A 13008-nucleotide genomic window follows, 5' to 3' on the forward strand; every position below is an offset into this window, starting at 1 on the left:
CTTATTCAATCTGTGCAATTTCGTAAGGTTTGACTTTTTTTAGAATGCTTCAAAACTTACCTTTACTACTAGGCTTTGAACCCAATTAAACGTTAAACCACACGATCAATTCAATTTACTTAATTTACAGCCAAGTACTTATTTAATAGGTGTTTCCATAAAACAACATCATAGGCAGTTTAAGCAACTCATTTCTAGGCGTACACGCGAACGTCTACGTTTGTGTTTTTGCTTGGATACCAACGTGGTTAAAACCAGACGCTCGTGTTTACACCAAGAAAACTATCTTTTAAATATAAAGAAGTTATTCGCGACCAAAAACTAAAGCTACGCCCTCTTTGTTTCACCATTGAAATCCTAATAGGTGGTGGCTAAAGCAGATGGTATTAGTTTTACGTCATCGTTATTGGTAAATTTGACTTCTTAATTAATGATACTTGCATTTAAATATAATTTGTGCATCGTTTGCTTTTATTTTAATAATTTTATTTAAGAAAAAAAGTTAATCTTTAGAGTCTCTAATTTATCTGTAGCAGACTCTAGACCATAGGCGGTACCTCGTAGAATATAGCACCGTTACGCCACCTATATAGACTCGTTTCGGTCGCGAATAATTTTTTCCTCATGAGTGCAAGTTCAATGCCTAATGTTTGGCACGCGCGATTGTTAGGTGGTATTGAAAATCTCAAATCTATTGCTCCTTTACCACTGGCTCTTTATATTTGTTACAGTAGCTACGGAAAGTGGCGCAAATAACGGGTCTATTTCGATTATTAAATACTGAAATTTCATTTGAAAAGTAGCATTTGTGCTCGCGAGTACTACTACAAGCGTAAATCTCTGGCAGTATCCACAGTATTAAAAATTGTTTGGGCCGGCCGGCGTCATCCAAAATGGACCGAGTCGCTAAACTACCAGAAATGGCAAAGCAAGCCGACTGACCGTTTTCTAGTCGGTCGTGAGTAGCGTAGTCGATGTCGGCCCGACTTAAAGTGGGGCTGATGACCTACTCAGAAAATAGCTTGCCTTTCAACTCTTAGTTTATGACTTTTTGCAGCCAGCCCGACCAATATTTATCCACGTTCTCGTTCAATAAATACCCAAATCTATTTCGATTTGACATTTTTCAATCATAAATATTAAAACTCTATCAATTGGTAATTGATTTTTATATGAAATGTTTTTGTGTTATTTTTAAAATAGTATTAAATATTTAAACCCAGTAAATTGTTTTGTTTTTTATACAACAATATCTTGTTATATATGCGCAGGTTATTTTTCCTATATCTCAAAAATTTTAATTTTGAGCCCTCACATCTTAAATATTATCTCATCTTTCGAAAAATAGTAGTATAATCAAACTTGAATTATATCAAAACTTCCTTTTATTTAAGAATTATTCCCAACATTTCCTCGCTCTGAAGTTCTAAGTACTCAGCTATAAAATGTCTACTTACATCTAAGTGGAGTGGTTAGCACTTTCGCACGCAGCAAGAGGAGCCGGGTTCGATAACAGCTTGTGGTACTGAGTGAAAACTCGAAACAACTCCTTCTGCGTTAAGTTTGCAAGTTCTCTCCTCACTGGTTTAAGGGGTTTTCCCCCGAGCTCTACCCCGCTTCCATGAAAACTTGTTGCGGTTAACGGTAATAGTAAGTGTAGAGAGCTGTTGGCTCGCGTGGCATGCAGGGCTTACCAACACACTCCTTCGCATTGTAACCCGGCCACCTGAATTAATGGCTTCAAAAGTCTCTTGGTGTAGCCGAAATGTTAAGAGGGTGAATGTCTAGAAGAGGGTGGAAACTTAGTACAGTCAAAGGTAGGGGGGTCTGGACCGGGAAACTCCCCTTTGTCTACGCCACTGTATTAAAGACTTAGGAAATAAGGACATGTTTGTCAGAAAACCGTCAGCTGTGAAGCAGTTGCTCTCCAAAACAATCTTTTCAAAAATGTAATTGCTCGACAGCTACTTGCCAACTTGTATAAGTCGATTAATGGGGTGATCATACAAACGACAAAATTGGACGTAACCATTCAAAAGTTTGAGTTCGATAAATGGTAGTTCGTAATCTTCAAAGGTATAGCCCTTTTCGTAAGTTTATGCACGCCTGCGCAGTATGGCTTTGGGGGGGGGGGGGCAAGTTATCAGACGATGGTTTGTTATTGTGCGGGAATTTAATGCGGTTTGATAACGCTGCGTGACCATTTAAGTTTAATCGTGTATATTTATGTTATATCAACATAGTTTTTACTTAAATAAATGTAAATTTATCGTTATTGTGATATTTTGAACTGTTTTCTATAACGAAACTAACAGAATTTCCCAGAAGAAGCGATTATAACTAAGCCTTGGAGATATGCCATCTCGCTGTGTAGTGGGTTGCAAAAGTCACTCTACCTATGGTGATAGTAATTTTAAATTTCATCGAATTCCAGTAAAACGGCGAAAATTGTGGCAAAGACTATTTAATCGTACGTATAGAGTGGAAAGCTGCACGGGATGATAAAGTATACAAATCTATTAGTGGGTATCCAGGGTGGGAACCATCGGATGTTGACTTTTTATGAAACCTATTATAAATAAAGTTACCCATAAAAATGCTGTATCTGAAAACCGTGTAGAGAACGATTCTTTTGAAATAATTAACCCATCTGATGCAAACTTGAGCAGTAATGTCTTAGAGCGCTTACGAGAAAGTTGATATGAAAATCGGATCAAAAAGAAGGTATGCTTTTACATCTCTAAATTATTGACTCGAACTAATTATTAATGTAATATTTTATAGAGAAAATTGGAAAAAGAGTTATTTCATAGAAATTGGGAAAATTTATCTCTTCAATCATCACTTTCATTTCATGACTATGTTGGAGACAACCAGTTTCAACCTGTATTTATTGAAAATAATGAAAAATCCTTTCGAAGTAATTTTTAAGTGATTTTCGTTAAATATAAATAATCTCACTTCTTTATTTTGGTTAGGCTTTGGCGCACAAACAATGACCGATCCACTTGTGGAATAAAATGTTAAAATTTAAATAACACTGATAATATCCGGTACCGTCATTTGGGGAACTATTATTTGCTAATCGGACTAGGGGCAAATTCTGATCCCATGTTTTATGGTCAAAACCAATATATGTTGCCTACCACTTGATTATATCGTTCGGTAAGATAACTTTGAGGGCTATAATGGCACGTGAAATTGAAATGGATACCTAATAGGTTATTTACTTCCGCAAAAATATCGGAAATTAATAGAGATCCATAATCGGCTTGTTTGAGGGCTACTTATTCTATGGTTTTAGTAAAATACTCGAATATAACCAAGAGGGCCTTATTTCCCTGATGGGATTGAGGGAAGGGCCCCATCAAGTCTAGTCCAACTAAGTTAATCTTTTCATCATTAATCCCGCTTTTTTCCGATGATCTACTTTTGTATCTGACAGACAACGCAAGTTTTCACATTCGCCTCTTTTTGTGGTTTCATTCTATCCCAGAAGAATTTAGCTTTAATTTCTTTGATGTATTTTCTCAATTCCCATATGGCCACTAAACCGGGCATCGTGTTAGGTGGTCAACTGAGTTTCGCGAGCAAAAGGGGGAACAACTTATCGAGGGAGGAAGTCATAAATAAATTAAACCGTTTAGTTTATTAAAGCGACCTACGGGTGGTTAACGGTTAAATCAGGGTCTAATTCTGCATCATTTAACTGCGCCTTCTCCCACTCAGAATGATCCAATACATTAATTTTTGGTTCTAGGGGGAGAGGATCTACCTGATTCGAAAAAAATGGGAACTCCGCGATTTCCAAATCATCGATTTCCTCCTTTTGTTGGCTATCCAGTTCCGCATTTTCGGGAACAAATAAATTAGGCGGGGGCTTAATCGTATGATTTCTGGCTAGCTCGATTTCAGGATTTTAATTAAAATAAAGCACTACCTTAAGCCCAAGTCATCAAGCGACTTTTAAAGCCATTAATTCAGGTGGCCGGGTTACAATGCCTAGGAGGATGGTGGCAAGCCCTTCACGCCACGCGAGCCAACAGCTCCCTACACTCACTATTATCCACAAGTTTTTGTGAAAGTGGAAACCGAAGAACGCGGGGGGAAATCTCTTAAACCAGTGTATTGATATTTTATTTAAGTAAAACGTTAATTTTGAGCAGTTTTCATTTCTAGAAACATCGTAAAGTGTATCGGGTGGGTTAATGAAGGTTATGTATGAGGGTGGGGTGTTAAAGTGGTTAGTACTTTCACCTCCCAGCCTGAAGAGCGGTGTCCGATTGCACCTTATGGCTCTGGGTAAAAACTCGGAACCACTGCTGCGCAGAGTTTTCAAGTTATCTCCCAACTAGTTAAAGGGGTTTACCCCCGAGTTCTTCTGTTTCCTCTGTCCATAAAAACCTGTAAAGGTTACCGGTAAAAATTAACGAAGGGGGCTGTTGGCTCGCGAGGCGTGAAGGGTTTGCCACCACCCGCATACGTATTGTAGCTCAGCCACCTGTTTAAGGCATTAAAAGTAGGGATGCAACGGATAACCAGAACCATAACCGGAACCTGAACAGAGTAAATTCTAGGAACCGGAACCAAAATCGGAACCGATAATATAAAAATTTGATAACCGTATCCGGAACCGAAACCGATATTTGTAAAAAAATGATAACCGGAACCGGACCAAAACGGGACCGAGTTTTTCATTATTTTAAACGGTTTTTAAACGGTTCTATAACTTTATTTAACAATATTTAGTGCATGTTGAAATTTAGTAATTAAACTTCCTACTTTACTATTAGTTTTTCATATAAGCTCATATTTATCCTATCTCAGATAACTCTATGTGGGTTTCTACGAAACTTTCAAATGACAGAAGTGAAGAGAACACATTGTGAAAAACTAAATGAAAAGAGACTTAAAACGGCGCCTCCCTGTGCGCTCTCAAGAAGAAGGACGGGGGTATCCGTCCTATCGCTGTTGGCCATGCCGTTCGGCGTCTGGTAGCCAAGTTAGCTTGCTCGCATATTGCGCCAATTCTCGGCCCTTTTCTTCGTCCATCGCAGTTGGGGTTCGGTACTCATGGGGGGGCCGAAGCCGCGGCTCACGCCACCTGGCGCTACGTTAACCACCCTCATCAGGCTCCCACTGTTTTACTGAAAGTCGATTTCTTAAACGCTTTCAACATGATCCGACGAGACCGTCTACTTGAATGCGTTCGCAAGGAAACCCATGACCTCTATTGGTTCTTACGCCAATGCTATAGGGCGCCATCACATCTCGCCTACGGTGAATCAATCCTGTCATCCGAACGGGGTGTTCAGCAGGGCGACCCATTGGGTCCAGCGCTCTTTTGCCTCCTTGTGCATAGAGTGGCTTCCCGCATGGCATCTGAGCTTAACATCTGGTACCTCGATGATTCAACGCTGGGCGGCAGTCCACGTTCCGTCCTCGACGACCTGCTACTTCTCCAAGAACTTTCCGCTGCTATCGGCCTGGAGCTCAACCCCTCCAAATGCGAGTTATTACTCCTAAACCCCGGCGGCTTTGACCTTCAACACTACCAATCTATGTTCCATGCGGTGGCTCCTGGCGTTAAACTCTTACCGCGCTCCGAATACATCCTCTTAGGAGCTCCCCTTTCGGACGAGGCTATCTCAACTTGCTTGTCCTCTAAGGCCAAGGCCTTGAATACCATGGTCGGAAATCTTCAGCAAATATCTGCCCATCAGGGTTTTTATCTATTGAAAAACTCAATTGCTATCCCGAAACTATCGTATCTCCTCCGCAGCGCCCCCGTTTGGCGTGACGTCTCTGGCCTTACGTCGTTCGACGAAACCCTTCGTTCGGCGCTGCAAACAGTTACGAACACTCTCATGGACGAGGCAGCTAGGCTACAGTCGTCACTTCCCGTGTCTCGGGGAGGCCTGGGTATTCGCCACGCCTCTACTCTCGCTCTCCCCGCCTATCTCTCGTCGGTATCCAGCGTGGAGGCCTTAGTCCGCGCTATTCTGCCTGCATCTATCGACCCTAACGGGTTAGATTTTTCCGACGCTTCATCTCAGTGGGAAATCCTTTCGGGTGCGGTCTTGCCATCGCCGGATCTCCGAAGTCATCAACGCGCGTGGGAGGCCCCTCTTGTCGAGCTGTCTATCACTCGGTTGTCCGCCTGTACTTCCAACGACAGGGACAAAGCTCGGCTACTCTCGGTCAGCTCCGCGGACTCTGGGTGTTGGCTAAACGCCCTTCCTTCGCCGTCTTTGGGCACGCTCTTAGACGACGACTCCTTCCGGATCGCTGTCGGCCTTCGGTTGGGTGCCGACATTTGTGTCCCGCACGTTTGCAACTGTGGTAGCCTTGGGGTCTCCTTGGGCACCCACGGTTTGAGTTGCAAACGAAGCTCTGATCGGCTGTCGCGCCACGGCGCCGTCAATGACCTACTTAAACGCGCCCTCATTTCTGCCGGTGTTCCGGGCATTCTTGAACCCCCCGGCCTGTCGCGGGACGATGGGAAACGACCCGATGGCATGACATTGGTCCCATGGTCCGGTGGAAAATCCCTGGTCTTGGACTTTACGTGCACCGACCCTCTAGCCCCGTCCTACTTGGCGTCTTCCTCTTCAGCCCCCCTCTGGGCGGCAACCCAGGCCGAATTACGGAAGAACTCCAAATACGCGGGCTTGGAAAATCGGTTCATCTTTACAGCTGTCGCGGTTGAAACCCTGGGCTCCTTCAGGCGGGATGGTCTGGCCTTGATCCATTCGATAGGCCGTCGGATCAAGGAGGTCACAGGCGAGCATCGGTCGGTGACTTTCCTCTTGCAACGGATCGCCATCGCAGTGCAGAGAGGCAATGCGGCCTCAGTACTAAACGCTTTCCCTCCGGGCGCCTCCCTAGGTGATGGTTTGTACTCCCTGCCCTAAGTGTTCGTGTGGGTGTTTTTTATTATTATTATTATTTTTGTACCGTATAATTTAAAGTATTAAAGTTAAAGAACGGTTGTTTTATTTAAGAAGAAGGAGGAAGAGTTCCTCCGAAACGTTGGATTTTTAAATGAATAAATTGTGAATTTTAAAATCGTTTTAAGTCTCTTTTCATTTCAAATGACACACCCTCATCTTTATCCTATCTCAGATACCTCTATGGGGGTTTCTACGTAACTGTCAACTGACACACCCTTACGTATTCTCAATTGAAAATGGGTTAATCCTCCAAATGTTTGCTTTAAAAACTGGCATAATCCGGAAATCCGCGATAGTTTAAGTTTTATTTTCTTCAGTCGGAAAACTCGACACAATTTCACAAATGTAGCGAAGGCCTCAATATCTATTGCTACTAGTGTGCCTTCCGAGCAATTATTTAGTGGGGCAATACGAAAGCATAATTTTTGATCCCCTTCGCAACGGACTCAGAGGAGAAACAGCAGAAAAGCCAGTGGCCTTAATAACGCCCCGGCAGACTCCGCAATGCAGGGGGGGGGGGCGAGGGGCTTCCATGAAGTGGCCCCCAAATTGCCAATGGGACTGTGTACAGTGTAGCCGCGCGAAGCCTCGTCTAGTTTTTTCTCTTGTCAGCTCAAGTTAATGGTTTACTTCCTTCAAATATTTATTTATGTCCAAAACTTTATAAATACAACCGCAATAACCGTCGCATAAATATCCAATAACGTACATAATGAAAGAAACATACTGAAGTTTGAAAGGTATCGAGACACGTGTCTTATAACAGATCGTTAAACCTTTTAAATTAATAACTAAGTTGTATTTCTGAATTTAGAGTTTTTTAAGTAAGGCTAATTCGTTTGCATAATATAATCGCTGGCCTGGGTAGTTTTTGTCTAGAAAATCTAAAATTTCAACTGCATTTTCTTACATTTCACAAATGACAATGCTTATTGAATGAAATAATATGGTTTCCATTTAGAACGATATACTCAACTGAAATCAAAATGAGTCATAGAAATCCCGTCTTTATATTTTTCAATTAAATGAGGCAGTGGCGTAGGAACCAGGGGGGAAATGCCCCTCTCTAGAATTTTGCTGGGAGGGGCAACAAATGTTATTTCCCTTTCACCTTTTTGGTCAGTTGAAATGTTCAAAAGCTCAAATTCTCAATTTAAAAGCATATAAAGCTTATAGAAGCTCAACTGTGTCTTTTCCCGCCAATTTACATACTAGTCAAACAGTAGCACATCCAATCGGTAAAGCTACACTCCTTTAAAAATTCAAAACCATTCTCATTGTGGATTTGTGAATCTTAAATTCATAAACGACTCTAAAGACTAAATAACACTTCGTATGATAACTGTTGTCACTGTTAATGCCTTAATGACCGATTACTCACTCTACATCGGGGGCTAAGCTCCTAGACACCCGTAACGTTTCGCTTTGCCCCCTCCAACTTCTAAAACGTTCCTACGCCCCTGAAATGAGGAGCAGAAGGGAAGTCAATGTCTCCCCGAAACTTGAGAGTACATCATCCCCCCCCCCCTCCATCTCGAAATGATGACCCTACTTTATTGAATAAACAAATAACGCGCTTACATGAGTTAATACGAGAGAAAAGTATCAATAATTTTTTTAATTTTTTTACATTAAGTCATCTAGATCGTGATTCTGGTCGAACTTGGGAGTCTGAACTCCAGACTTCCAAGTTCTACCAGAACCTTTGTTTTAAATGCTCCAGACGCTGATTGCCGTGATTTATCTTAATCGTTTCACTTAGGGCTTAAAGCCATTTTTAAGCGTTTTATATATTTAACATGCAAGTACGTGTTAAATCTAATTGTAGAAGGCAATACATGTTAGCCCTAACTCTAGATGGCGATAATCGCGACTTGGCCTTAATGATTATGAGGGACCATAAAAACAGTTTCGCGGGAGGACCCCGAACCCAAAGCTACGTCACTGAAAACGCTAATATTTTTAAAATATAATTTATCAAAAACAAATTATAAAATTCTAAATAAATAATTGTAGTGGATTTTATTTCTCTTTAACTTCATTTGAATTGCTTGTGTATTTAACTTTAATTAATACTAAACACACTGGAACCGTAGGAACCGTTTAGGAACCGGAACCGATCGGTTCTAAATTTTGAGAACCGAAACCGGAACCGATAAAGCAAAAATTTTGGAACCGGAACCGGATCCGGAACCGAGTTAGTCCAAAAAAGTGGAACCGTTGCCTCCCTAATTAAAAGTCGTTCGATGACTTGGGCCTAAGGTGGTGCCTTGGGTATTTTCCTATAGGGATGCTGATCGTGACTTAATTAAAACTGTAAAAATAGTTGAAAGAAAATCATAATAACTAGCTGGGGAACACCAAACCACGTGCGTGTCATAGGGCCATGGACGGCTCAACTAGGCTCTAATCAAAAGCGTCGGTGTTGACAGTTTGGCTGGCGAAGAAGAATTCCGATTAAATGGCTGAAAATCCAGAAAACGATACCACTGTAGTTTTTATCAACAATTCTACTGGATTTCTTTACGAAACGATAGTATCGATAAATGATCAGGACAAAATTTTAACGGGTATGGTAAGTTTGTTACCATTTAAAAGTCTTAATCGATAATTCAAAATAACGGTCGACAAATTAGGAAACAAATTTCGGCGGCACATTTTCGGAATGAAAAATCAGCGTTGCCAGATAAAAGTTTATCTAAAAGATATCAATGTTGCCAGACTTCGTTTTTTGTTAAAAACACTCCGAAATTCAAGTACCTTTAATTTTCCCACCAAATATTGACTTAAATTTATATTTAGATTAATTAGTGAAATTATCATTATTAAATGTTAAGCCTTAGTGTGCTGTGCTTTGCTTCACAGCAAATTAAGGCCCCGTCACATTTATCGCCGTCATCTTTAAAAACAGAGCTGACTAGAAATAACACAGTTTAGTTACTTCCTACATCACTATGACGACAAGCAAACATCAAGTAAAAACCGATTTTACCCAGATTTCCGTTGCTGAACGTACCCATAAAGTAAATTTTAAACCAAAATCTCCTTGATTAAAAAGGAAAACAAATTTCAAAATACAATATTTTATATAATTTTAATGTTGTCCAATTACTTTATAGTCATCGTGTAACATATCTTTTTTGCAAAAACATCTAAAACCTAAGTTAAGCTCTTAGATTTAATTCTTATTTTCTACCGATAACTTAAGGTCAGAAGAACAATGCCTTTTCAACTTTTGCCATTAGTGGAAAGTTTTTAAATTTAAGTTCAAACTAATGTAACACGCTTTTCTGCGGGCAAACTATTATGAAAAAAATCCAATTCTATATCATATCTATTTTTTAGGTAACTTCGGTACAAATATGATTCTTTGAGTTTGAATTTTTTGACCAAAACATATTTGTCGAGTTAAAACCATAATATTTAAGAATTAATTAAAGACACATAAACATATAAATTTGATTTAAAAAATTATCTTGACGCTTTCATTTGAATATCTTTGATTTTATAAGAACTTTCATGGCAATTGGAGCCCTTTTCCGGTCTTTAAATGAAGTGAGTTTCAATATTTAGTCATTTTTTCAATATTTTCATCTGTTAATAGTATTTAAAGGTCTTTTATTTGTGCATTTGAAAACTTTTATTGAAGTTTTTACTTTCAAAAAGGCCAAGAGCCATGAATTTTCATGTAAGAGATTTAAGAATAACTTTTTAATTTTTACTGATAGTTATAACTTTGGTGAATAATACTTTGGGTACTGCAGAAAATTAGGTTTTTTTTTCATTATACAGTAAGTTAATTGCGAAAACTTCTGTTTAAAAAGGAATGTCACTATTCACACAACGGGTTTAAAATTTCGTTCAAGGTTCCATGCACCAGTGTTTTTTTCCGGGATAAATAATTTACTATACAAATTACTCTTAAAGCTTATAAATTTTAAATGTTCTCTGTGAAGTGCACGCGAGATCAAGCGAGAAAAAATGCATTAAAAATTTAACTGCCCAGTCCATTACCATTTTTTATAAAAATTTATAAAAGTACAGCTCTCATTATTCTTTTATGAGCGCAAAACTTTGTAATGCGATTGTGCCACGCCTACTCTACTCGGGATTTAGATTATTATTTATTAAGTGCAAAAGAAATAACCAATGTAATGATCATTCTTTGAAAAACTCACTACGTGTAATTTAAAATCCATAAACCGGAACATTAAAAAATCAGTTCCTGATGAAATATCCGATAAATATGTTTACACCAAATACTTCAAAAATCAGATAATGATTAACAGTTCTGTGTCCGTATTTAAAACTCACCAAAGCAAGCTTTTCGTTGTATTTGCTCATATTCTAAAGTACATTAAAACATTGAATTTGCTAGTAATCTAACTTGTTGTGGTCCTTTAACATACCTTCAGTTGTATCCTAAAAGTTGAGGTGCTGATGAAATGATTTCTCGCGGAAATAGCAAGACGTTTAGAAATTTAAGTTAAGTAAGTTTAATCTGAAATTTATAACTGTTTACACATCATTTGTAGATAAGCTTTGCAGGTTTTAAGAATTTAAAGTAAGTAGTAAGAAACAATAGAAAAAATTAAATGGAAGAGCTGAAAAATGTCCAAGTTTAACCAAACGTTTCGGGTAGCTTCTCTAGCCTAATATGAAGATTATTTAAGTCTAACTTCAAGAAGCGTGCTGATTAGGAGTTTGAAAATCATTCTGTTTATTCTATCATCAGCTTTTGATATAGCAACTCACTCGAGGGGCAAGTACTTATCGTTCAATTCGAGAACCGAGTCAGCTTGAAATTGAGAAGTAACTGTAATATCTTTATAAATATTTACACTTATACGAATGTTCTTTCAATAAATAAATAACATCATACATTCCGACCTTACGCGAATGATTAATAAATAAGCAATCAATACACGATAATTCTGCGTAAGTAAAACATTTATTTAAAGAAATAAAACGTCGACTATAGTTTCGGCGTGATTAGCGCCATCATCAAGACTAAAAATCTGGATCGTGATTACAACATATAAAGACAGGATAATATTTTACCACGGTTAGGTTATAAATTAAAATAAATGCTCATTAATTTTGTAGTTAACGTTTTTCATAAATACTTAATTAATGTTTTATTGCCTCTCGGACTAACAAATTATAAGAAAAACTATTAGATCAAAATAATAATTTATCCAAATCCAAATTAAAGCAGGATTTTCCTAATTCTGAGAGGGTGCTAATGTGAAATTTCATCGAATTGTAAGCTGACCCGTTTAGGAAGTTAATGCTAAGCTTACCCTCCTACTGAACTTCTTTATCCTTTCAAACCCAATAGATTTAAAACCATCTAAATCGGCTCCCTCGTGTAGATAGTGATTCATATTTTCATATTTTGTAAACAAAATGTATATAAACTATGAAACATTAAGTCACATTGCCTGTCGAAGAACTTGAGTAATCTTAGGAAAAGGGACATCTTCTAAAAACACATTTATAATAGCGCCTAAATCTTCTTAACCACTTTTATACGTAAAAGATTAATACGTCTAAAACTTTCAACCATTTTTTAAATTATAACTTAAATTGAATAAAATTGAACTTACATTGTTAGTGGTTTTTGTTTAATTTAAAATTTTTGCAGTGAGCTTTGGAGCCGTTAGCGCTGATTACGACGCAATTAATTTTTTATTCTAATAACCATTTTTATTCTTTAAGGAACAAGCATATGCGTCAATTGTCTTTTATGCATTAATACTTTACGTTTATAGTAGTAAGGAGCAAAATTTAAACGTAATCTTAAACAAGTTGGCAAGCCAAAATAAACCTCTCCTCGGCAGAATTGTCTCTAGTGGTATTAATTTATCGAGGTGACTCTTAAAGATATCTCCGCAATTCAGAGTTATTTACTAAAAACGTAATCCCGGCTCAATCCCGCCCGGTATAAAATTTTAATTTTAATTAAAATAATTGAGACGAAACAACCAAGTTAAATTTATCCAGAATAATATAAATTAAGTAGTTACAACAGCGAGTTAGACGTACTAAAACA

The sequence above is a fragment of the Leiobunum rupestre genome, chromosome 5, assembly GCF_980474605.1.
Source record: "Leiobunum rupestre chromosome 5, qqLeiRupe1.1.hap1, whole genome shotgun sequence".
Lineage (NCBI taxonomy): Eukaryota > Metazoa > Arthropoda > Arachnida > Opiliones > Sclerosomatidae > Leiobunum > Leiobunum rupestre.